General features: G+C 43.3%; 4 non-coding genes across 4 annotated transcripts; 2 read left to right on the top strand and 2 right to left on the bottom strand.

Moving 5' to 3' along the window:
* Positions 1-3,509: 3,509 nt before the first annotated feature.
* Positions 3,510-3,623, top strand: LOC140280675 (U5 spliceosomal RNA). Its single transcript, XR_011909610.1, has one exon. It is a non-coding gene; the product is annotated as a U5 spliceosomal RNA (small nuclear RNA).
* Positions 3,624-3,931: 308 nt separating this feature from the next.
* Positions 3,932-4,115, top strand: LOC140280484 (U2 spliceosomal RNA). The gene has a single exon (XR_011909447.1). It is a non-coding gene; the product is annotated as a U2 spliceosomal RNA (small nuclear RNA).
* Positions 4,116-8,705: 4,590 nt separating this feature from the next.
* On the bottom strand, positions 8,706-8,891 carry LOC140280538 (U2 spliceosomal RNA). Its single transcript, XR_011909496.1, has one exon. It is a non-coding gene; the product is annotated as a U2 spliceosomal RNA (small nuclear RNA).
* A 308-nt stretch (positions 8,892-9,199) lies between these two features.
* On the bottom strand, positions 9,200-9,313 carry LOC140280676 (U5 spliceosomal RNA). Its single transcript, XR_011909611.1, has one exon. It is a non-coding gene; the product is annotated as a U5 spliceosomal RNA (small nuclear RNA).
* Positions 9,314-24,403: the final 15,090 nt, after the last annotated feature.

Raw genomic sequence — 24,403 nt, forward strand, 5'->3', positions numbered from 1 at the left:
TGGGCATTCGTACCTTTTCTTACCCATTTTGCAGTAATTATGGGTGGACATTCACACCTTTTTGCATTTTAACACCTCCTCTCCCGCTTATGATCATGTGCGGTTTGATATTCGAAAATTCTCTTCCATGTTTTCTAGCAATTATTGATGGACATTCAGACCTTCTTGCAGCTGAACACCTCCGCTCCAGCTGTTGATGGTGTATAGTCGGGCTTTCGAGCCTTTTCTTCCCCGATTTTTACAAATTATGGATGGACATTCAGACCTTCTTTCAGCCGAAAACCTCCGCTCCCTTTTTTGATCATACATTGTCGGGCATTCGCACCTTTTCTTACCCGCTTTTTACAATTCATGGTCGGACTTTCACACCTTTTAGTAGCGGAACAACTCTGCTCCCGCTATTGATTGTGTACAATAGGGTATTTTAACCTTTTCTTACCTGCTTTTTGCCAATTATGGTTGGACATTCACACCTTCTTACAGCGGAACACCTCCGCTCCCTCCTTTGATGGTGTATGTTCGGGCATTCGAACCTTTTCTTACCCGCTTTTTACAAACTATGGTCAGACATTCAAACCTTCTTGTAGCCGAACACATCCACTCCTGCTTTTGATGATGGATATTCAAACCTACTTGTTGCCCGCTTTTCATTAATTATGGGTGTACATACACACCTTGTCGCAGCCAAACACCTCCGCTCCCTGTTAGGATCATGTATGGTTGGGCATTCGTACCTTTTCTTACCCATTTTGCAGTAATTATGGGTGGACATTCACACCTTCTTGCATTTGAACACCTCCTCTCCCGCTTATGATCATGTGCGGTTTGATATTCGAAAATTCTCTTCCATGTTTTCTAGCAATTATTGATGGACATTCAGACCTTCTTGCAGCTGAACACCTCCGCTCCAGCTGTTGATGGTGTATAGTCGGGCTTTCGAGCCTTTTCTTCTCAGATTTTTACAAAATATGGATGGACATTCAGACCTTGTTTCAGCCGAAAACCTCCTCTCCCTCTTTTGATCATACATTGTCGGGCATTCACACCTTTTCTTACCCGCTTTTTACAAACCATGGTCGGACTTTCACACCTTTTAGTAGCGGAACAACTCTGCTCCCGCTATTGATTGTGTACAATCGGGTATTTTAACCTTTTCTTACCTGCTTTTTGCCAACTATGGTCGGACATTCACACCTTCTTACAGCGGAACACCTCCGCTCCCTCCTTTGATGGTGTATGTTCGGGCATTCGAACCTTTTCTTACCCGCTTTTTACAAACTATGGTCAGACATTCACACCTTCTTGCAGCCGAACACTTCCGCTCTACCTTTTAGTGTTCTATGGGGTATTCACACCTTTTTTTTCACCACATTTTATAGATTATGGTTGTAAATTCTCACCCACTCGTATCCGAAGACCTCTCCTCCTGCTTTGGTTAATATATAGCAGGGCATTCGAACCTTTTCTTACCCGCTTTTTACAAATTATGGTCGAACATTCACACCTACTTGCAGCCGAACACCTCCGCTCCCGCTTTTGATGGTGTATAGTCGGGCTTTCGAGCCTTTTCTTCCCCGGTTTTTACAAATTATGGTTGGACATTCAGACCTTGCAGCCGAAAACCTCCGCTCCCTCTTTTGATCATACATTGTCAGGCATTCGCACCTACTTCCAGCCGAATACTTCCGCTCCACCTTTTAGTGATGTATGGTTGGCATTTGCACCTTTTCTTACCCTTTCTTACCCTACTGATTGCTTAAGATGAAGTTGTTTTTTCTCAAACTACAACATTTTTTTAATTGTTGAAACTTGATTTGAAGTGGATAAATAAGGAGGACAAACAGTTTTAAGTCAGGCTGATAGAAGGAATTAATTTTATAGCAAAATCTGTATTTCGTCATATGTCGAGAGATGCTTATTGCTGAAGAAGTTCTTTCTCATTCTACAAAGTTTGTTGTTTATTGTTGAAACTTCATCAGAAGTGAAGAAATAAATGAATGCCTATCAACAAATGTGGGATCTAAACTCTAGTGCTTCCTCTAAAATAATTTCCTTTCTCAATTCAGAAATGTGTGTGTGTAAGTCACAACACCCGTGACACCAAAACGGCTTTCTTTTCTCTCTTTTCTCTACACTCTGCACTGTGAGCACACACACCAAATCAGAAAGGCTTTTTTCTCTCTTTTCTACATTATGGACTGTGGGGACACAAAACCGCTCTCTCTTTTTTTTTTTGATTGTGTGCCAGGGCGTTGTCTCACGTATTAGATTATGCTTACGATACGAATGGGTTTATCAGTCACATCAGAATCCATACATACTGATCCTCCCGTAATAAAATGGTCGGATCTTATCAAACACACTTTGTTTCTTGTGACAATCAAGTCAGCGAAACAGCGTATACACGTCAAGACACTGAATCAAGTTTCCCACAAGAACTCATAAGTTTGGCAGTATTGCTCTGCCGTCAGCAATCATACACCCATTTTATTTTCGTGAGACATGTGCAGGCACCTGTTCATCTACTGTTCTATCACTATGAATTAGTTTATCTATTATCAATAAGGATACTTCTACAACTACTATCAAAGTATGTCCGGACTTCTTATGTTGTCAGTTGCTATATATGAATAAGTGGGTAGCTACTGACAAGCATTAAGCATGTCACACAGCCCAAACATATAACATTTCAGGACACACCACACAGTTAACAACCACAGTGAAGCGTGTCAAAGCCCAAACATGTAACATTCAACAGGACACTTACACAACACATTCAAATCAAACAGTCAGACAACATACAAGAACATATACCCCAGCCGGCATTGCTCCCTGCCTATTTTCGTACAGCACACTATGTGTGCGCACACCTTTATTCACAAACTCTTCAACTTATACTCTTTTACCAAAGCTTTTACAGCTCGATTGGCCGAATACCCTTTGATCCTATTTCGGTGAATTTGACATCTGCCTTACATGTAACAGATTAGCGGTTTAGCAGTTTTAATTTAGTTTGAGTGAAGGAATTCATTTTATAGCAAAATCCGAAATCGTGAAGAACTCATGAAAGTAAGCTTATTCTCGGATTCCTGAAACTTTAGATTTGCTCTTTCTTTTACTTCAAAGTACAACGTTGTTTTTTTTTTGTTTAAATCTTTCTAGACATGGTAAATATGAAGGACAAAGCAGTTTTAACATAGTTTGAGTGAAGGAATTCATTTTATAGATAAAATCCCAAGAGTCTGCTGAGAAAAGAGAGTGAATGCGAAGTAGACTTTAACACGGCTCTGGGAGCGAGCCGAGTGTGGGCTAACCGGGAGAATTGCTTGAAAGAAACGCGACACCGAATGAGAGGTCAGAACAAAGCCTCAATACGGTGTTCCCGTGGTGTTTTTGTTGCTGCCTTGTCGATTGCACAGGGGCAAGCGTTTCAACCAAGCAACGCTCACCATGGGGAAGGTGGCTATGGCAACTAGCCTGATGCCCTGCTCCCGCAGTGACGGATAATCGTACTCTGGTTTCTCTTCATAACATACAAGTCTTTCGCCTTTTACTAAAGACTTTCGTGGAGAGCAGCACTAATGAGTTGTTTCTATTTTTGGCAGGCTTTACCTTTGCGGGTGAAGCCCTTTCTGTCTGTGCAAAAGAAATCTTGTTACTGTGCAGAGTGACTTCTCTGAGTAGAGTCGCCTTACTTGTTGCGATTGTGCCGATGTTCGAAGCTGGAGTGCAAAGTTGTTGCTTGAATGGTGCTTGCTGGAGCATGCGGGAGTGCAAAGTTATACCATTTAAAAGGGCTGAAGAGTGCTCAGTGCAGCGGGTGGGCGGAGGTGCAACGTGACACTCTGGCCACCTATGGCCATAAAAAGAACACTGCTACAAGTGCGCATTGTGCCAGCAAGGGCCCTCGGACCTGAAACAGTGGACAGTTATCGCTTCTCGGCCTTTTGGCTAAGATCAAGTGTAGTATCTGTTCTTATCAGTTTAATATGTCCTCTATACGAGGACTACATATTGAATGGATTTTTAAGAATAGGAGTTGAAAAAGAAGCTTGCTCCGTTCACTCCAAGCATCGACCCAGTACTGCAGTGCCGCTGGGAACGGTGCGCTCTTCTCTGCTCTTGTGAAAAAGCAAACAGCGGTGCAGGATGCAAGTTTCAGGGAGCCCAAGATGAAACTTTCTTTTAGTCTGCTGAGAAAAGAGAGTGAATGCGAAGTAGACTTTAACACAGCTCTGGGAGCGAGCCGAGTGCGGGCTAACCGGGAGAATTGCTTGAAAGAAACGCCATACCAAATGAGCGGTCAGAACAAAGCCTCAATACGGTGTTCCCGTTGTGTTTTTGTTGCTGCCGCTGTTTGCTTTTTCACAAGAGCGCACCTGTTGAGGGGGGGCCTGGGGGGGCCTGGGTGATGTTGGGTCTCAGGCCCGGGCTGCTGCGACTGGTGTGACCGGGTGGTTTGTTTGTTTGTTTTTTGTTGTTGTTTGTTTGTTTTTTGTAGAGGTCCTCCGGAGTGGGGTTGGGTTGAGTGGGGTGGGGCGGTATGGGTACCTTCTGGGGGTACAGTAGCTCCCAGAATATGGTCGCTGCAGGCCCCTGGCCTGGTGGACATCAGGCCCTCCTGTCCTGTGTTGGCTCCCTGGTAGCGGGGATGCCTATTGCAGCCAGTCCCTGGCTGCCCCCAGTGTATATCCCCATACCCCTCTCCCTTCTGGCTCCTGTACACAGCACACACTCACATATGAAGGGTTTTGGGGGCGTGTGTGTTCGGTGGGGTGTAGTGGACTCTGCAGTAGTTGCACTCTGCAGTTCCCACCCCTGTTTTAATTACACCTTAGACATTACTACTTATCAAACACACTCACACACACACATTAGGTCTTGGGGGGTGGTTACACTGAGTGGCATCTGGTGGGCGGGGCTCTTTGGGTATGTAGGCTGCCCAGAGGGCCACGCTCCCAGTTCTACAAGTTTGGCTGCCCCTCAATTTTAATTGCTCACTATTAGAAAATATTGAAGAGCCAGAAGGGTGAGGGGAGGGGTCTTCTTCGCACACCCCTGCTTCCTGGTTGCTGCTCGGGGCGGGAGGGGCCAGGAGGATTAATTAATTGTTCTGCTGGTTTGGGGTCTGTGGTGGCTGGGGGGCTGCTGGCCCCCTGGTGTGCCCGCTGCACTACACCCCAGTGGAGTCGAGGGAGGGAGGACGTGTAGATGTATGGGACATGAAAGTGTGTGTGGTAATGATTGGGCCTGGATCTTGGACTTGCTGTCGCCTGGCCTGCCTGTGCTTCTCCCGATGGGGGGGGCGGCGTGGCCTCTCTCCGCTGCTCGCGACTTCACCCACCTGTGGGCACGTCTTGACTCCCAGGGCACTTGGCCAGGGGTGCTGGGGCAGGCACTGACCCACTGTGTGGCTGTCTGGGGCGCTTGGCCCTCCTGGGTATTGGGTGGGGCCTCTGCCGGGGGGTTTGGGGGCGCTCGGGCTCCTGGGGCCCGGATCCAGTGCACGGCCCATGTCTGGGCGGCTGGGGCCTGGCGACGTCGGTGGGCTGTTGCCCCTGGCTCCCGGAGGGCCTCTGCCCTATGCTTATGGGGGCTCTTTCCGGGGGCTTCCTCTGCAGTCTTCTGGGTGGATGCGTGGTTGCCCCTGCGGTGGGCTTCCTGGGTTCTGTGCTCTGTGGGGGAACCTTTTCTTAACTGCTTTTTTACAAACTTTGGTCGGACGTTCACACCTTCTTGCAGCCGAACACCTACACTTCCGGTTTTGATAGTGTATATTCGGGCATACGAACCTTTTCTTACCCGCTTTTTACAAACGATGGTCGGACTTTCACACCTTCTCTTAGCTGAACAACTCCGCTCCCTCTTTTGATTGTGTACAGTCGGGTATTTTAACCTTTTCTTACCCGCTTTTTACCAACTATGATCGGACATTCACACCGTCTTACAGCGGAACACCTCCGCTCCCTCTTTTGATGGTGTATGTTTGGGCATTCGAACCTTTTCTTACCCGCTTTTTACAAACCAGGGTCGGACTTTCACACCTTTTAGTAGCCGAACAACTCCGCTCCCGCTATTGATTGTGTACAGTCGGGTATTTTAACCTTTTCTTACCCGCTTTTTACCAACTATGGTCGGACATTCACACCGTCTTACAGCGGAACACCTCCTCTCCCGCTTATGATCATGTACGGTTTGATATTCGAAAATTTACTTTCTTGTTTTAAAGCAATTATTGATGGACATTCAAACCTTCTTTTTGATGGTGTATAGTCGGGCTTTCGAGCCTTTTCTTCCCGGTTTTTACAAACCATGGTCGGACTTTCACACCTTCTTGTAGCCGAACAACTCCACTCCTGCTATTGATTGTGTACAGTCGGGTATTTTAACCTTTTCTTACCCGCTTTTTACCAACTATGGTCGGACATTCACACCGTCTTACAGCGGAACACCTCTGCTCCCGCTTTTGATGGTGTATAGTCGGGCATTCGAACCTTTTCTTACCCGCTTTTTACAAACTATGGTGGGACATTCAAACCTTCTTGTATCCGAAAACCTCCGCTCTCTCTTTTGATCATACATTAACGGACATTCGCACCTTTTCTTACCCGCTTTTTACAAACCATGGTCGGACTTTCACACCTTCTTGTAGCCGAACACATCCGCTCCCGCTATTGATTGTGTACAGTCGGGTATTTTAACCTTTTCTTACCCGCCTTTTACCAACTATGGTCGGACATTCACACCTTCGTACAGCAGAACACCTCCGCTCCCTCTTTTGATGGTGTATGTTTGGGTATTCAAACCTTTTCTTACCCGCTTTTTCCAAACTATGGTCGGCTATTCACAGCTTCCTCTCCACCATACTTGTATGTTGGGATATTCACACCCACTTGCATCCGAAGACCTCTGCCCCAAATTTTTTCGATATTTAGTCGGACATTCGCACCTTACCCGCTTTTGGCAAACTATGGCCTTCTTGCAGCCAAACACCTCTGATCTCGCATTTGATGATGTAAGGTTTGGCATTCAGACCTTGCTTCACCTGCTTTTCACCAAATATAGTCGGACATTCACACCTTCTTGCAGCCGAACACTTCCGCTCCACCTTTTAGTGTTCTATCACACCTTTTTTTCACCGCATTTTATACATTATGGTCGGAAATTTTCAACCACTCTCATCCGAAGACCTCTCCTCCCGCTTTCTTTAATATATTTGAACTTTAGTCGGACATTCAAACCTTCTTGCAGCTGAACCACCTCCGCTCCCTGTTTTGATCATATATGGTCTGGCAATACTACCTTTTCTTACCCGTTTGTGAGTAATTATGGCTGGACATTCACACCTACTTGCAGCCGAACACAACCCCTCTCGCTTTTGATGATGTATGGACCGGCATTTTTACCTTTTCTAACACATTTTTCAGCAATTATGGTCGGAGATTCACACCTACTCACAGCCGAACAACTCCGCTACCGCATTTGATGATGTATAGTCGGGCATTCTCACCCTTTCTCATCAGCTTTTTGCAAATTATGATCTGACATTCACACCTACTTGCAGTCGAAAAGCTCTGCTCCCGCTTTTGATTATGTTTGGTTGGATATTCGAACCTTTTCTTAACTGCTTTTTACATATTTTTGTTGGACGTTCACACCTTCTTGTAGCCGAACACTTCCACTCCTGCTTTTGATGATGTATGGTTGGGCATTCACACCTTTTTTTTGCCCATTTTTCAGGAATTATGGGTGGACATTCACACCTTGCAGCTGAACACCTCCTATCCCACTTATGATCATGTGCGGTTTGATTTTCGAAAAGTTTCTTTCATGTTTTCTAGCAATTATTGATGGACATTTAGACTTTCTTGCAGCTGAACACCACCTCTCCCGATTTTGATTATGTATGGACCGGCATTTTTACCTTTTCTAACACATTTCTAAATTGAGAAAGGAAATTATTTTAGAGGAAGCACTAGAGTTTAGATCCCACATTTGTTGATAGGCATTCATTTATTTCTTCACTTCTGATAAAAATGATAAGACTGACCTAAAGAATTGGAGGCCCATCACACTTTTAAACTTTGACTGTAAACTTTTTAGCAAGGTTTTAACGACACGGATGTCCTCTGTTTTAGAGGAGGTAATTCACCCAGACCAGTCTTGTGCCATCTCAGAGAGACAACTCACCGACAGCCTCGTACTGATTCGAGACATCATTGATTACTTAGAGACAGAAACACCCGGCTTGTCATCTTAAATTTAGACTTTGAAAAAGCTTTTGATCGGGTCTCGCATCAATATCTCTTTCAGGTGTTGCAGCCATCGAATAGGGCCCGATTGTTCCTACTTGGTGAGATTTGCTTGGTTGAGACGCTTGCTCCCCCCCCCTTGCTCCTCGGCTGACCAAGTAGGAACAATCGGGCCCTATTCGATGGCTGCCTTGTCTTTTACTCTGTGCAAAAGACAAGGCAGCCACAAACACCACGGGAACACCGTATTGAGGCTTTGTTCTGACCACTCATTCGGTGTCGCGTTTCTTTCAAGCAATTCTCCCGGTTAGCCCACACTCGGCTCGCTCCCAGAGCTGTGTTAAAGTCTACTTCGCATTCACTCTCTTTTCTCAGCAGATTAAAAGAAAGTTTAATCTTGGGCTCCCTGAAACTTCCATCCTGCACCGCTGTTTGCTTTTTCACAAGAGCAGAGAAGAGCGCACCGTTCCCAGCGGCACTGCAGTACTGGGTGGATGCTTGGAGTGAACGGAGCAAAGCTTCTTTTTCAACTCCTATTCTTAAAAATCCATTTAATATGTAGTCCTCGTATAGAGGACATATTAAACTGATAAGAACAGATACTACACTTGATCTTAGCCAAAAAGGCCGAGAAGCGATAACTGTCCACTGTTTCAGGTCCGAGGGCCCTTGCTGGCACAATGCGCACTTGTAGCAGTGTTCTTTTTATGGCCATAGGTGGCCAGAGTGTCACGTTGCACCTCCGCCCACCCGCTGCACTGAGCACTCTTCAGCCCTTTTAAATGGTATAACTTTGCACTCCCGCATGCTCCAGCAAGCACCATTCAAGCAACAACTTTGCACTCCAGCTTCGAACATCGGCACAATCGCAACAAGTAAGGCGACTCTACTCAGAGAAGTCACTCTGCACAGTAACAAGATTTCTTTTGCACAGACAGAAAGGGCTTCACCCGCAAAGGTAAAGCCTGCCAAAAATAGAAACAACTCATTAGTGCTGCTCTCCACGAAAGTCTTTAGTAAAAGGCGAAAGACTTGTATGTTATGAAGAGAAACCAGAGTACGATTATCCGTCACTGCGGGAGCAGGGCATCAGGCTAGTTGCCATAGCCACCTTCCCCATGGTGAGCGTTGCTTGGTTGAAACGCTTGCCCCTGTGCAATCGACAAGGCAGCAACAAAAACACCACGGGAACACCGTATTGAGGCTTTGTTCTGACCGCTCATTCGGTGTCGCGTTTCTTTCAAGCAATTCTCCCGGTTAGCCCACACTCGGCTCGCTCCCAGAGCCGTGTTAAAGTCTACTTCGCATTCACTCTCTTTTCTCAGCAGACTCTTGGGATTTTATCTATAAAATGAATTCCTTCACTCAAACTATGTTAAAACTGCTTTGTCCTTCATATTTACCATGTCTAGAAAGATTTAAACAAAAAAAAAAACAACGTTGTACTTTGCAGTAAAAGAAAGAGCAAATCTAAAGTTTCGGGAATCCGAGAATAAGCTTACTTTCATGAGTTCTTCACGATTTCGGATTTTGCTATAAAATGAATTCCTTCACTCAAACTAAATTAAAACTGCTAAACCGCTAATCTGTTACATGTAAGGCAGATGTCAAATTCACCGCAATAGGATCTAAGGGTATTCGGCCAATCGAGCTGTAGCAGCTTTGGTAAAAGAGTATAAGTTGAAGAGTTTGTGAATAAAGGTGTGCGCACACATAGTGAGCTGTAGGAAAATAGGCAGGGAGCAATGCCGGCTGGGGTATATGTTCTTGTATGTTGTCTGACTGTTTGATTTGAATGTGTTGTGTAAGTGTCCTGTTGAATGTTACATGTTTGGGCTTTGACACTTCACTGTGGTTGTTAACTGTGTGGTGTGTCCTGAAATGTTATATGTTTGGGCTGTGTGACATGCTTAATGCTTGTCAGTAGCTACCCACTTATTCATATATAGCAACTGACAACATAAGAAGTCTGGACATACTTTGATAGTAGTTGTAGAAGTATCCTTATTGATAATAGATAAACTAATTCATAGTGATAGAACAGTAGATGAACAGGTGCCTGCACATGTCTCACGAAAATAAAATGGGTGTATGATTGCTGACGGCAGAGCAATACTGCCAAACTTATGAGTTCTTGTGGCAAACTTGATTCAGTGTCTTGACGTGTATATGCTGTTTCGCTGACTTGATTGTCACAAGAAACAAAGTGTGTTTGATAAGATCCGACCATTTTATTACGGGAGTATCAGTATGTATGGATTCTGATGTGACTGATAAACCCATTCGTATCGTAAGCATAATCTAATACGTGAGACAACGCCCTGGCACACAATCAAAAAAAAAAAGAGAGAGCGGTTTTGTGTCCCCACAGTCCATAATGTAGAAAAGAGAGAAAAAAGCCTTTCTGATTTGGTGTGTGTGCTCACAGTGCAGAGTGTGACTTACACACACACATTTCTGAATTGAGAAAGGAAATTATTTTAGAGGAAGCACTAGAGTTTAGATCCCACATTTGTTGATAGGCATTCATTTATTTCTTCACTTCTGATGAAGTTTCAACAATAAACAACAAACTTTGTATTATGAGAAAGAACCAGACTCATTCTTCAGGAATCCGAAAATAAGCTCTATTTTACGAGTTATGCACGAATTCGGATTCTCCTATAAAACGAATTCCTTAACTCTAACCAAGTTAAGACTGCTTTGTCCTTCATATTTATTCATGTCTAATCAAGTTTCAACGATAAACAACGTTGTACTTTGTAGAATGAGAAAGAACTTCTTCAGCAATAAGCATCTCTCGACATATGACGAAATACAGATTTTGCTATAAAATTAATTCCTTCTATCAGCCTGACTTAAAACTGTTTGTCCTCCTTATTTATCCACTTCAAATCAAGTTTCAACAATTAAAAAAATGTTGTAGTTTGAGAAAAAACAACTTAATCTTAAGCAATCAGTAGGGTAAGAAAGGGTAAGAAAAGGTGCAAATGCCAACCATACATCACTAAAAGGTGGAGCGGAAGTATTCGGCTGCAAGTAGGTGCGAATGCCTGACAATGTATGATCAAAAGAGGGAGCGGAGGTTTTCGGCTGCAAGGTCTGAATGTCCAACCATAATTTGTAAAAACCGGGGAAGAAAAGGCTCGAAAGCCCGACTATACACCATCAAAAGCGGGAGCGGAGGTGTTCGGCTGCAAGTAGGTGTGAATGTTCGACCATAATTTGTAAAAAGCGGGTAAGAAAAGGTTCGAATGCCCGACTATATATTAACCAAAGCAGGAGGAGAGGTCTTCGGATAAGAGTGGGTGAGAATTTACAACCATAATCTATAAAATGCGGTGAAAAAAAAGGTGTGAATACCCCATAGAACACTAAAAGGTAGAGCGGAAGTGTTCGGCTGCAAGAAGGTGTGAATGTCTGACCATAGTTTGTAAAAAGCGGGTAAGAAAAGGTTCGAATGCCCGAACATACACCATCAAAGGAGGGAGCGGAGGTGTTCCGCTGTAAGAAGGTGTGAATGTCCGACCATAGTTGGCAAAAAGCAGGTAAGAAAAGGTTAAAATACCCGATTGTACACAATCAATAGCGGGAGCAGAGTTGTTCCACTACTAAAAGGTGTGAAAGTCCGACCATGGTTTGTAAAAAGCGGGTAAGAAAAGGTGCGAATGCCCGACAATGTATGATCAAAAGATCATACATTGATCTTTTGATCAATGTAAGGAGGTTTTCGGCTGAAACAACGTCTGAATGTCCATCAATATTTTGAAAAAATCTGGGAAGAAAAGGCTCGAAAGCCCGACTATACACCATCAACAGCTGGAGCGGAGGTGTTCAGCTGCAAGAAGGTCTGAATGTCCATCAATAATTGCTAGAAAACATGGAAGAGAATTTTCGAATATCAAACCGCACATGATCATAAGCGGGAGAGGAGGTGTTCAAATGCAAGAAGGTGTGAATGTCCACCCATAATTACTGCAAAATGGGTAAGAAAAGGTACGAATGCTCAACCATACATGATCCTCACAGGGAGCGGAGGTGTTTGGCTGCGACAAGGTGTGTATGTCCACCCATAATTAATGAAAAGCGGGCAACAAGTAGGTTTGAATACCCATCATCAAAAGCAGGAGTGGATGTGTTCGGCTACAAGAAGGTTTGAATGTCTGACCATAGTTTGTAAAAAGCGGGTAAGAAAAGGTTCGAATGCCCGAACATACACCATCAAAGGAGGGAGCGGAGGTGTTCCGCTGTAAGAAGGTGTGAATGTCCAACCATAATTGGCAAAAAGCAGGTAAGAAAAGGTTAAAATACCCTATTGTACACAATCAATAGCGGGAGCAGAGTTGTTCCGCTACTAAAAGGTGTGAAAGTCCGACCATGAATTGTAAAAAGCGGGTAAGAAAAGGTGCGAATGCCCGACAATGTATGATCAAAAGAGGGAGCGGAGGTTTTCGGCTGAAAGAAGGTCTGAATGTCCATCCATAATTTGTAAAAATCGGGGAAGAAAAGGCTCGAAAGCCCGACTATACACCATCAACAGCTGGAGCGGAGGTGTTCAGCTGCAAGAAGGTCTGAATGTCCATCAATAATTGCTAGAAAACATGGAAGAGAATTTTCGAATATCAAACCGCACATGATCATAAGCGGGAGAGGAGGTGTTAAAATGCAAAAAGGTGTGAATGTCCACCCATAATTACTGCAAAATGGGTAAGAAAAGGTACGAATGCCCAACCATACATCATCAAAAGCAGGAGTGGATGTGTTCGGCTACAAGAAGGTTTTAATGTCCGACCATAGTTTGTAAAAAGCGGGTAAGAAAAGGTTCGAATGCCCGAACATACACCATCAAAAGAGGGAGCGGAGGTGTTCCACTGTAAGAAGGTGTGAATGTCTGACCATAGTTGGTAAAAAGCGGGTAAGAAAAGGTGAAAATACCCGACTGTACACAATCAATAGCGGGAGCGGAGTTGTTCGGCTACTAAAAGGTGTGAAAGTCCGACCCTGGTTTGTAAAAAGCGGGTAAGAGAAGGTGCGAATGCCCGACAATGTATGATCAAAAGAGGGAGCGGAGGTTTTCGGCTGCAAGAAGGTCTGAATGTCCAACAATAATTTTGTAAAAACCGGGGAAGAAAAGGCTCGAAAGCCCGACTATACATCATCAAAAGCGGGAGCGGAGGTGTTCAGCTGCAAGAAGGTCTGAATGTCCATCAATAATTGCTAGAAAACATGAAAGAAAATTTTCGAATATCAAACCACACATCATCATAAGCGGGAGAGGAGGTGTTCAGCTGCAAGAAGGTGTGAATGTCCGACCATAGTTTGTAAAAAATGGGTAAGAAAAGGTGCGAATGCTCAACCATACATCATCAAAAGCAGGAGTGGATGTGTTCGGCTAAAAGAAGGTTTGAATGTCCGACCATAGTTCGTAAAATGCGGGTAAGAAAAGGTTCGAATGCCCGAACATACACCATCAAAAGAGGGAGCGGAGTTGTTCGGCTACAAGAAGGTGTGAAAGTCCGACCATGGTTTGTAAAAAGCGGGTAAGAAAAGGTTCGAATGCCCGAATATATACCATCAAAAGCAGAAGCGGAGGTGTTCGGCTGCAAGAAGGTGTGAACGTCCGACCAAAGTTTGTAAAAAGCAGTGAAGAAAAGTTTCGAATATCCAACCAAACATAATCAAAAGCGGGAGCAGAGCTGTTCGACTGCAAGTAGGTGTGAATGTCAGATCATAATTTGCAAAAAGCTGATGAGAAAGGGTGAGAATGCCCGACTATACACCATCAAATGCGGGAGCGGAAGTGTTCGGCTGTGAGTAGGTGTGAATATCAAACCATAATTGCTGAAAAATGTGTTAGAAAAGACTAGAATCCTGGACCATACATCATCAAAAGTGGGAAAAGTGGTGTTCGGCTGCAAGTAGGTGTGAATGTCCAGCCATAATTACTCACAAACCGGTAAGAAAAGGTAGTATTGCCAGACCATACATTATCAAAACAGGGAGCGGAGGTGGTTCAGCTGCAAGGTGTGAATGTCTGACTAAAGTTTATAAAAAGCGGGTAAGACAAGGTGCGAATGCCTGACAATGTATGATCAAATGAGGGAGCGGAGGTTTTCGGCTGCAAGGTCTGAATGTACAACCATAATTTGTAAAAACCGGGGAAGAAAAGGCTCGAAAGCCCGACTATACACTATCAAAAGCGGGAGCGGAGGTGTTCGGCTGCAAGTAGGTGTGAATGTTCGACCATAATTTGTAAAAAGCGGGTAAGAAAAGGTTTGAATGCCCGACTATATATTAACAAAAGCAGGAGGAGAGGTCTTCGGATAAGAGTGGGTGAGAATTTCCAACCATAATCAATAAAATAAGGTGAAAAAAAAGGTGTGAATACCCCATAGAACACTAAAAGGTGGAGCAGAAGTGTTCGGCTGCAAGAAGGTGTGACTGTTCGACTATATTTGGTGAAAAGCAGGTGAAGCAAGGTCTGAATGCCCAACCTTACATCATCAAAAACGAGATCAGAGGTTTTTGGCTGAAAGAAGGCCATAGTTTGCCAAAAGCGGGTAAGCTGCGATTGACCGACTAAATATCAACAAAAGTGGGGGCGGAGGTCTTCGGATGCAAGTGGGTGTGAATATCCCACCATACAAGTATGGTGGAGAGGAAGCTGTGAATGGCCGACCATAGTAAAAAGCGGGTGAGAAAAGGTGTGAATGTCCAATCATACATGATCAAAAATGGAAGCGGAGGTGTTTGGCTGCGACAAGGTGTGTATGTCCACCCATAATTAATGAAAAGCGGGCAACAAGTAGGTTTGAATACCCATCATCAAAAGCAGGAGTGGATGTGTTCGGCTACAAGAAGGTTTGAATGTCTGACCATAGTTTGTAAAAAGCGGGTAAGAAAAGGTTCGAGTGCCCGAACATACACCATCAAAAGAGGGAGCGGAGGTGTTCCGCTGTAAGAAGGTGTGAATGTCCAACAATAGTTGGTAAAAAGCGGGTAAGAAAAGGTTAAAATACCCGACTGTACACAATCAATAGCGGGAGCGGAGTTGTTCGGCTACTAAAAGGTGTGAAAGTCGGACCATGGTTTGTAAAAAGCGGGTAAGAAAAGGTGCGAATGCCCGACAATGTATGATCAAAAGAGGGAGTGGAGGTTTTCGGCTGCAAGAAGGTCTGAATGTCCAACCATAATTTGTAAAAACCGGGGAAGAAAAGGCTCGAAAGCCCGACTATACACCATCAAAAGTGGGAGCGGAGGTGTTCAGCTTCAAGACGGTCTGAATGTCCATCAATAATTGCTAGAAAACATGAAATAAAATTTTCGAATATCAAACTGCACATGATCATAAGCGGGAGAGAAGGTGTTCAGCTGCAAGAAGTTGTGAATGTCTACCCATAATTACTGAAAAATGGGTAAGAAAAGGTGCGAATGCCTAACCATACATCATCAAAAGAGGGAGCGGAGGTGTTCCGCTGTAAGACGGTGTGAATGTCCGACCATAGATGGTAAAAAGCGGGTAAGAAAAGGTTAAATTACCCGACTGTACACAATCAAAAGAGGGAGCGGAGTTTTTCAGCTAAGAGAAGGTGTGAAAGTCCGACCTTGGTTTGTAAAAAGCGGGTAAGAAAAGGTTCGTATGCCCGAATATACACCATCAAAAGCGGAAGCGGAGGTGTTCGGCTGCAAGAAATTGTGAACGTCCGACCAAAGTTTGTAAAAAGCAGTTAAGAAAAGGTTCGAATATCTAACCAAACATAAGAATGAGTCTTTTCCGCTGTAGAATGCCCGACTATAGACCATCAAATGCGGGAGCGGAGGTGTTCGGCTCTGAGTAGGTGTGAATGTCCGACCATAATTGCTAAAGAATGTGTTAGAAAAGGTAAGAATGCTGGACCATACATCATCAAAAGCGGTAGAGGTGGTGTTCGGCTGCAAAAAGGTGTGACTGTTCGACTAAAGTTTGTAAAAAGTGGGTAAGACAAGGTGCGAATGCCTGACAATGTATGATCAAAAGCAGGAGCGGAGGTGTTCAGCTGCAAGAAGGTCTACATGTCCATCAATAATTGCTAGAAAACATGAAAGAAACTTTTCGAAAATCAAACCGCACATGATCATAAGTGGGATAGGAGGTGTTCAGCTGCGAGGTGTGAATGTCCACCCATAATTCCTGAAAAATGGGCAAAAAAAAGGTGTGAATGCCCAACCATACATCATCAAAAGCAGGAGTGGAAGTGTTCGGCTACAAGAAGGTGTGAACGTCCAACCAAAATATGTAAAAAGAAGTGAAGAAAAGGTTCGAATATCCAACCAAACATAATCAAAAGCGGGAGCAGAGCTGTTCGACTGCAAGTAGGTGTGAATGTCAGATCATAATTTGCAAAAAGCTGATGAGAAAGGGTGAGAATGCCCGACTATACATCATCAAATGCGGGAGCGGAGTTGTTCGGCTGTGAGTAGGTGTGAATCTCCGACCATAATTGCTGAAAAATGTGTTAGAAAAGGTAAAAATGCCGGTCCATACATCATCAAAAGCGAGAGAGGTTGTGTTCGACTGCAAGTAGGTGTGAATGTCCAGCCATAATTACTCACAAACGGGTAAGAAAAGGTAGTATTGCCAGACCATATATGATCAAAACAGGGAGCGGAGGTGGTTCAGCTGCAAGAAGGTTTGAATGTCAAACTAAAGTTCAAATATATTAACAAAAGCGGGAGGAGAGGTCTTCGGATGAAAGTGGTTGAAAATTTCCGACCATAATGTATAAAATGCGGTGAAAAAAAAAGGTGTGATAGAACACTAAAAGGTGGAGCGGAAGTGTTCGGCTGCAAGAAGGTGTGAATGTCCGACTATATTTGGTGAAAAGCAGGTGAAGCAAGGTCTGAATGCCAAACCTTACATCATCAAAAGCAAGATCAGAGTTGTTTGGCTGCAAGAAGGCCATAGTTTGCCAAAAGCGGGTAAGGTGCGAATGTCCGACTAAATATCAACAAAATTTGGGGTGGAGGTTTTCGGATGCAAGTGGGTGTGAATATCCAACTATACAAGTATGGTGGAGAGGAAGCTGTGAATAGCCGACCATAGTTTGGAAAAAGCGGGTAAGAAAAGGTTTGAATACCCGAACATACACCATCAAAAGAGGGAGCGGAGGTGTTCCGCTGTACGAAGGTGTGAATGTCTGACCATACTTGGTAAAAAGCGGGTAAGAAAAGGTTAAAAAACCCGACTGTACACAATCAATAGCGGGAGCGGATGTGTTCGGCTACAAGAAGGTGTGACAGTCCGACCATGGTTTGTAAAAAGCGGGTAAGAAAAGGTGCGAATGTCCGACAATGTATGATCAAAAGAGAGAGCGGAGGTTTTCGGATACACGAAGGTTTGAATGTCCTACCATAGTTTGTAAAAAGCAGGTAAGAAAAGGTTCGAATGCCCGACTATACACCATAAAAAGCGGGAGCAGAGGTGTTCCGCTGTAAGACGGTGTGAATGTCCGACCATAGTTGGTAAAAAGCGGGTAAGAAAAGGTTAAAATACCCGACTGTACACAATCAATAGCGGGAGCGGAGTTGTTCGGCTACAAGAAGGTGTGAAAGTCCGACCATGGTTTGTAAAAAGCGGGTAAGAAAAGGTTCGAATATCCAACCAAACATAATCAAAAGCGGGAGCAGAGCTGTTCGACTGCAAGTAGGTGTGAATGTCCAGCCATAATTACTCACAAACGGGGGAAGAAAAGGTAGTATTGCAAGACCATACATGATCAAAACAGGGAGCGGAGGTTCAGCTGCAAGGTGTGAATGTCTGACTATAGTTTGTAAAAACCGGGTAAGAAAAGGCTCGAAAGCCCGACTATACATCAATAAAAGCGGGAGCGGAGGTGTTCAGCTGCAAGAAGGTGTGAATGTTCGACTAAAGTTTGTAAAAAGCTGGTAAGACAAGGAGCGATGTCCCGACATTGTATGATCAAAAGCGGGAGCGGAGGTGTCCAGCTGTGAGTAGGTGTGAATGTCCAACCATAATTGCTGAAAAATATGTTAGAAAAGGTAAGAATACTGGACCATACATCATCAAAAGCGGGAGAGGTGGTGTTCGGCTGCAAGAAGGTGTGAAAGTCCGACAATGGTTTGTAAAAAGCGGGTTAAAAAAAGGTTCGAATGCCCAAATATACATCATCAAAAGCGGAAGCGGAGGTGTTCGGATGCAAGAAGGTGTGAACGTCCGACCAAAGTTTGTAAAAATCAGTGAAAAGCGAGAAAAAGCATTTCGTGAGTTCTGCATGATTTGGGATTTTGCTTATAAAATGCATTACTTCACTCAAACTATGTTAAAACTGATTTGTCCTTCATATTTACCATGTCTAGAAATATTTAAACAAAAAAACAACATTGTACTTTGCAGTAAAAGAAAGAGCAAATCTAAAGTTTCAGGAATCCGAGTATAAGCCTGCTTTCATGAGTTCTGCACGATTTAGGATTTTGCTATAAAATGAATTGCTTTGCTCAAACCAAGTTAAAACTGCTTTGTCCTTCCATATTCATCAATGTCTAGATCAACTTCTACAAAGAAAAACATTGGACTTTGCAGTAGAAGAAGTTGAAATCCATCTACACATTGATAAATATGAAGGACAAAGCAGTTCCCACTTGCCCATAAGAAAATAAGCTTATTCTCTTTCTTCTACTGCAAAATACAATGTTGTTCTTTGTTGAAGTCGATCTAGACATTGATAAATATGAAGGAAAAAGCAGTTTTAACTTGGTTTGAGTGAATGAATTCATTTTATACATAAAATCCGAAATCGTGCAGAACTCATGAAAATAAGCTTATTCTCGGATTCCTAAAACTTTTGATTGGCTCTTTCTTTTACTGCAAAGTACAACGTTGTTTTTTTGTTTAAATCTATCGAGACATTGATAAATATGAAGGTAAAAGCCGTTTTAACATAGTTTGAGTGAAGGAATTGATTTTATAGATAAAATCCCAAATCATGCAGAACTCCTCAAAAGGGGCGTATGGCTTAATCACAAGTGTGGTTCTTTCTCATTCAGGGTAGTATGAGGAAGTTTATGCTGGAAATATATGTAGAAATGGGTACATATGAAGGACAAAGCAGTGTTAACTTAGTTTGATTGAAGGAATTCATTTTATACATAAAATCCCAAATCATGCAGAACGTATGAAAAGAAGCTTATTCTCGGATTCCTGATCCTTCAGTTTTGCTCTTTCTTCTACTGCAAAATACAATGTTGTTCTTTGTTGAAGTCGATCTAGACATTGATAAATATGAAGGAAAAAGCAGTTTTAACTTGGTTTGAGTGAATGAATTCATTTTATACATAAAATCCGAAATCGTGCAGAACTCATGAAAATAAGCTTATTCTCGGATTCCTAAAACTTTTGATTTGCTCTTTCTTTTATTGCAAAGTACAACGTTGTTTTTTTGTTTAAATATATCGAGACATTGATAAATATGAAGGTAAAAGCCGTTTTAACATAGTTTGAGTGAAGGAATTAATTTTATAGATAAAATCCCAAATCATGCAGAACTCCTCAAAAGGGAGGTATGGCTTAATCACAAGTGTGGCTCTTTCTCATTCAGGGTAATATGAGGAAGTTTATGCTTGAAATATATGTAGAAATGGGTACATATGAAGGACAAAGCAGTGTTAACTTAGTTTGCGTGAAGAAATTCATTTTATACATAAAATCCAAAATCGTGCAGAACTCATGAAAATAAGCTTATTCTCGGATTCCTAAAACTGTTGATTTGCACTTTCTTTTACTGCAAAGTACAACGTTGTTTTTTGTTGAAATCTATCTAGACATTGATAAATACCAGCCGAAACTCTGCTGCCGCTTTTGATAATTTATGATTGGGCATTCTTACCTTTTCTTACCCGCTTTTTACAAATTATGATCTTACATTCACACCTACTTGCAGTCGAACACCTTCTCATCCACTTATGATCATGTGCGGTTGGGCTTTCGCACCTTGTCTTACCCGCTTTTTACAAACTTTAGTCGGACATTCAAACCTTCTTGCAGCTGAACCACCTCCGCTCCCTGTTTTGATCATATATGGTCTGGCAATAGTACCTTTTCTTACCGGTTTGTGAGTAATTATGGCTGGACATTCACACCTTCTTGCAGCCGAACACAACCTCTCCCGCTTTTGATGATATATGGTCCGGCATTCTTACCTTTTCTAACACATCTTTCAGCAATTATGGTCGGACATTCACACCTACTCACAGACGAACACCTCCGCTCCCACATTTGACAGTGTATAGTCGGGCATTCTCACCCTTTCTCATCAGCTTTTTGCAAATTATGATCTGATATTCACACCTACTTGCAGTCGAACAGCTCTGCTCCCGCTTTTGATTATGTTTGGTTGGATATTCGAACATTTTCTTAATGCTTTTTACAAACTTTGGTTGGACGTTCACACCGTCTTGCAGCCGAACACCTCCGCTTCCGCTTTTGATGGTGTATAGTTGGGCATTCGAGCCTTTTCTTACCCACCTATTACTTACTATGGTTGGACATTCAAACCTTCTTGTAGCCGAACACATCCGCTCCTGCTTTTGATGATGTATGATTTGGCATTCGCACCTTTTCTTACCCATTTTTCAGTAATTATTGGTCGGACATTCAGACCTTCTTGCACCTGAACACCTCTGCTCCCGCTTTTGATGGTGTATAGTCGGGCTTTCGAGCCTTTTCTTCCCCGATTTTTACAAATTATGGTTGGACATTCAGACCTTGCAGCCGAAAACCTCCGCTCCCTCTTTTGATCATACATTGTCGGGCATTCGCCCCTTGTCTTACACGGTTTTTACAAACTTTAGTCAGACATTCACACCTTGCAGCTGAACCACCTCCATTCCCTGTTTTTATCATGTGTGGTCTGGAAATACTACCTTTTCTTCCCCCGTTTGTGAGTAATTATGGCTGGACATTCACACCTACTTGCAGCCGAAAAACCACCTCTCCCGCTTTTGATGATGTATTGTCCGGCATTCTAGTCTTTTCTATCACATTTTTCAGCAATTATGATCTGACATTCACACCTACTTGCAGTCGAACAGCTCTGCTCCCGCTTTTGATTATGTTTGGTTAGATATTCGAACCTTTTCTTAACTGCTTTTTTACAAACTTTGGTCGGACGTTCACACCTTCTTGCAGCCGAACACCTACACGTCCGGTTTTGATAGTGTATATTCGGGCATACAAACCTTTTCTTACCCGCTTTTTACAAACCATGGTCGGACTTTCACACCTTCTCTTAGCTGAACAACTCCGCTCCCTCTTTTGATTGTGTACAGTCGGGTATTTTAACCTTTTCTTACCCGCTTTTTACCAACTATGATCGGACATTCACACCGTCTTACAGCGGAACACCTCCGCTCCCTCTTTCATGGTGTATGTTCGGGTATTCAAACCTTTTCTTACCCGCTTTTTCCAAACTATGGTCGGCTATTCACAGCTTCCTCTCCACCATACTTGTATGGTTGGATATTCACACCCACTTGCATCCGAAGACCTCTGCCCCAAATTTTGTTGATATTTAGTCGGACATTCGCACCTTACCCGCTTTTGGCAAACTATGGCCTTCTTGCAGCCAAACACCTCTGATCTCGCTTTTGATGATGTAAGGTTGGGCATTCAGACCTTGCTTCACCTGCTTTTCACCAAATATAGTCGGACATTCACACCTTCTTGCAGCCGAACACTTCCGCTCCATCTTTTAGTGTTCTATCACACCTTTTTTTCACCGCATTTTATACATTATGGTCGGAAATTTTCAACCACTCTCATCCGAAGACCTCTCCTCCCGCTTTCTTTAATATATTTGAACTTTAGTCGGACATTCAAACCTTCTTGCAGCTGAACCACCTCCGCTCCCTGTTTTGATCATATATGGTCTGGCAATAGTACCTTTTCTTACCCGTTTGTGAGTAATTATGGCTGGACATTCACACCTACTTGCAGCCGAACACAACCTCTCCCGCTTTTGATGATATATGATCCGGCATTCTTACCTTTTCTAACACATTTTTCAGCAATTATGGTCGGACATTCACACCTACTCACAGACGAACACCTCCGCTCCCACATTTGATAGTGTATAGTCGGGCATTCTCACCCTTTCTCAACAGCTTTTTGCAAATTATGATCTGATATTCACACCTACTTGCAGTCGAACAGCTCTGCTCCCGCTTTTGATTATGTTTGGTTGGATATTCGAACATTTTCTTAACTGCTTTTTACAAACTTTGGTCGGACGTTCACACCGTCTTGCAGCCGAACACCTCCGCTTCCGCTTTTGATGGTATATAGTCGGGCATTCGAGCCTTTTCTTACCCGCCTATTACTTACTATGGTTGGACATTCAAACCTTCTTGTAGCTGAACACATCCGCTCCTGCTTTTGATGATGTATGATTTGGCATTCGCACCTTTTCTTACCCATTTTTCAGTAATTTTTGGTTTGACATTCAGACCTTCTTGCACCTGAACACCTCTGCTCCCGCTTTTGATGGTGTATAGTCGGACTTTCGAGCCTTTTCTTCCCCGATTTTTACAAATTGTGGTTGGACATTCAGACCTTGCAGCCGAAAACCTCCGCTCCCTCTTTTGATCATACATTGTCGGGCATTCGCCCCTTGTCTTACACGGTTTTTACAAACTTTAGTCAGACATTCACACCTTGCAGCTGAACCACCTCCATTCCCTGTTTTGATCATGTGTGGTCTGGAAATACTACCTTTTCTTCCCCCGTTTGTGAGTAATTATGGCTGGACATTCACACCTACTTGCAGCCGAAAAACCACCTCTCCCGCTTTTGATGATGTATTGTCCGGCATTCTAGTCTTTTCTATCACATTTTTGCAAATTATGATCTGACATTCACACCTACTTGCAGTCGAACAGCTCTGCTCCCGCTTTTGATTATGTTTGGTTAGATATTCGAACCTTTTCTTAACTGCTTTTTTACAAACTTTGGTCGGACGTTCACACCTTCTTGCAGCCGAACACCTACGCTTCCGGTTTTGATAGTGTATATTCGGGCATACGAACCTTTTCTTACCCGCTTTTTACAAACCATGGTCGGACTTTCACACCTTCTCTTAGCTGAACAACTCCGCTCCCTCTTTTGATTGTGTACAGTCGGGTATTTTAACCTTTTCTTACCCGCTTTTTACCAACTATGATCGGACATTCACACCGTCTTACAGCGGAACACCTCCGCTCCCTCTTTCATGGTGTATGTTTGGGTATTCAAACCTTTTCTTACCCGCTTTTTCCAAACTATGGTCGGCTATTCACAGCTTCCTCTCCACCATACTTGTATGGTTGGATATTCACACCCACTTGCATACGAAGACCTCTGCCCCAAATTTTGTTGATATTTAGTCGGACATTCGCACCTTACCCGCTTTTGGCAAACTATGGCCTTCTTGCAGCCAAACACCTCTGATCTCGCTTTTGATGATGTAAGGTTGGGCATTCAGACCTTGCTTCACCTGCTTTTCACCAAATATAGTCGGACATTCACACCTTCTTGCAGCCGAACACTTCCGCTCCATCTTTTAGTGTTCTATCACACCTTTTTTTCACCGCATTTTATACATTATGGTCGGAAATTTTCAACCACTCTCATCCGAAGACCTCTCCTCCCGCTTTGTTTAATATATTTGAACTTTAGTCGGACATTCAAACCTTCTTGCAGCTGAACCACCTCCGCTCCCTGTTTTGATCATATATGGTCTGGCAATAGTACCTTTTCTTACCCGTTTGTGAGTAATTATGGCTGGACATTCACACCTACTTGCAGCCGAACACAACCTCTCCCGCTTTTGATGATATATGATCCGGCATTCTTACCTCTTCTAACACATTTTTCAGCAATTATGGTCGGACATTCACACCTACTCACAGACGAACACCTCCGCTCCCACATTTGATAGTGTATAGTCGGGCATTCTCACCCTTTCTCAACAGCTTTTTGCAAATTATGATCTGATATTCACACCTACTTGCAGTCGAACAGCTCTGCTCCCGCTTTTGATTATGTTTGGTTGGATATTCGAACATTTTCTTAACTGCTTTTTACAAACTTTGGTCGGACGTTCACACCGTCTTGCAGCCGA

The sequence above is a fragment of the Leuresthes tenuis genome, unplaced genomic scaffold (assembly GCF_036924035.1).
Source record: "Leuresthes tenuis unplaced genomic scaffold, fLeuTen1.0.hap1 SCAF_21, whole genome shotgun sequence".
Classification (NCBI taxonomy): Eukaryota; Metazoa; Chordata; class Actinopteri; order Atheriniformes; family Atherinopsidae; genus Leuresthes; species Leuresthes tenuis.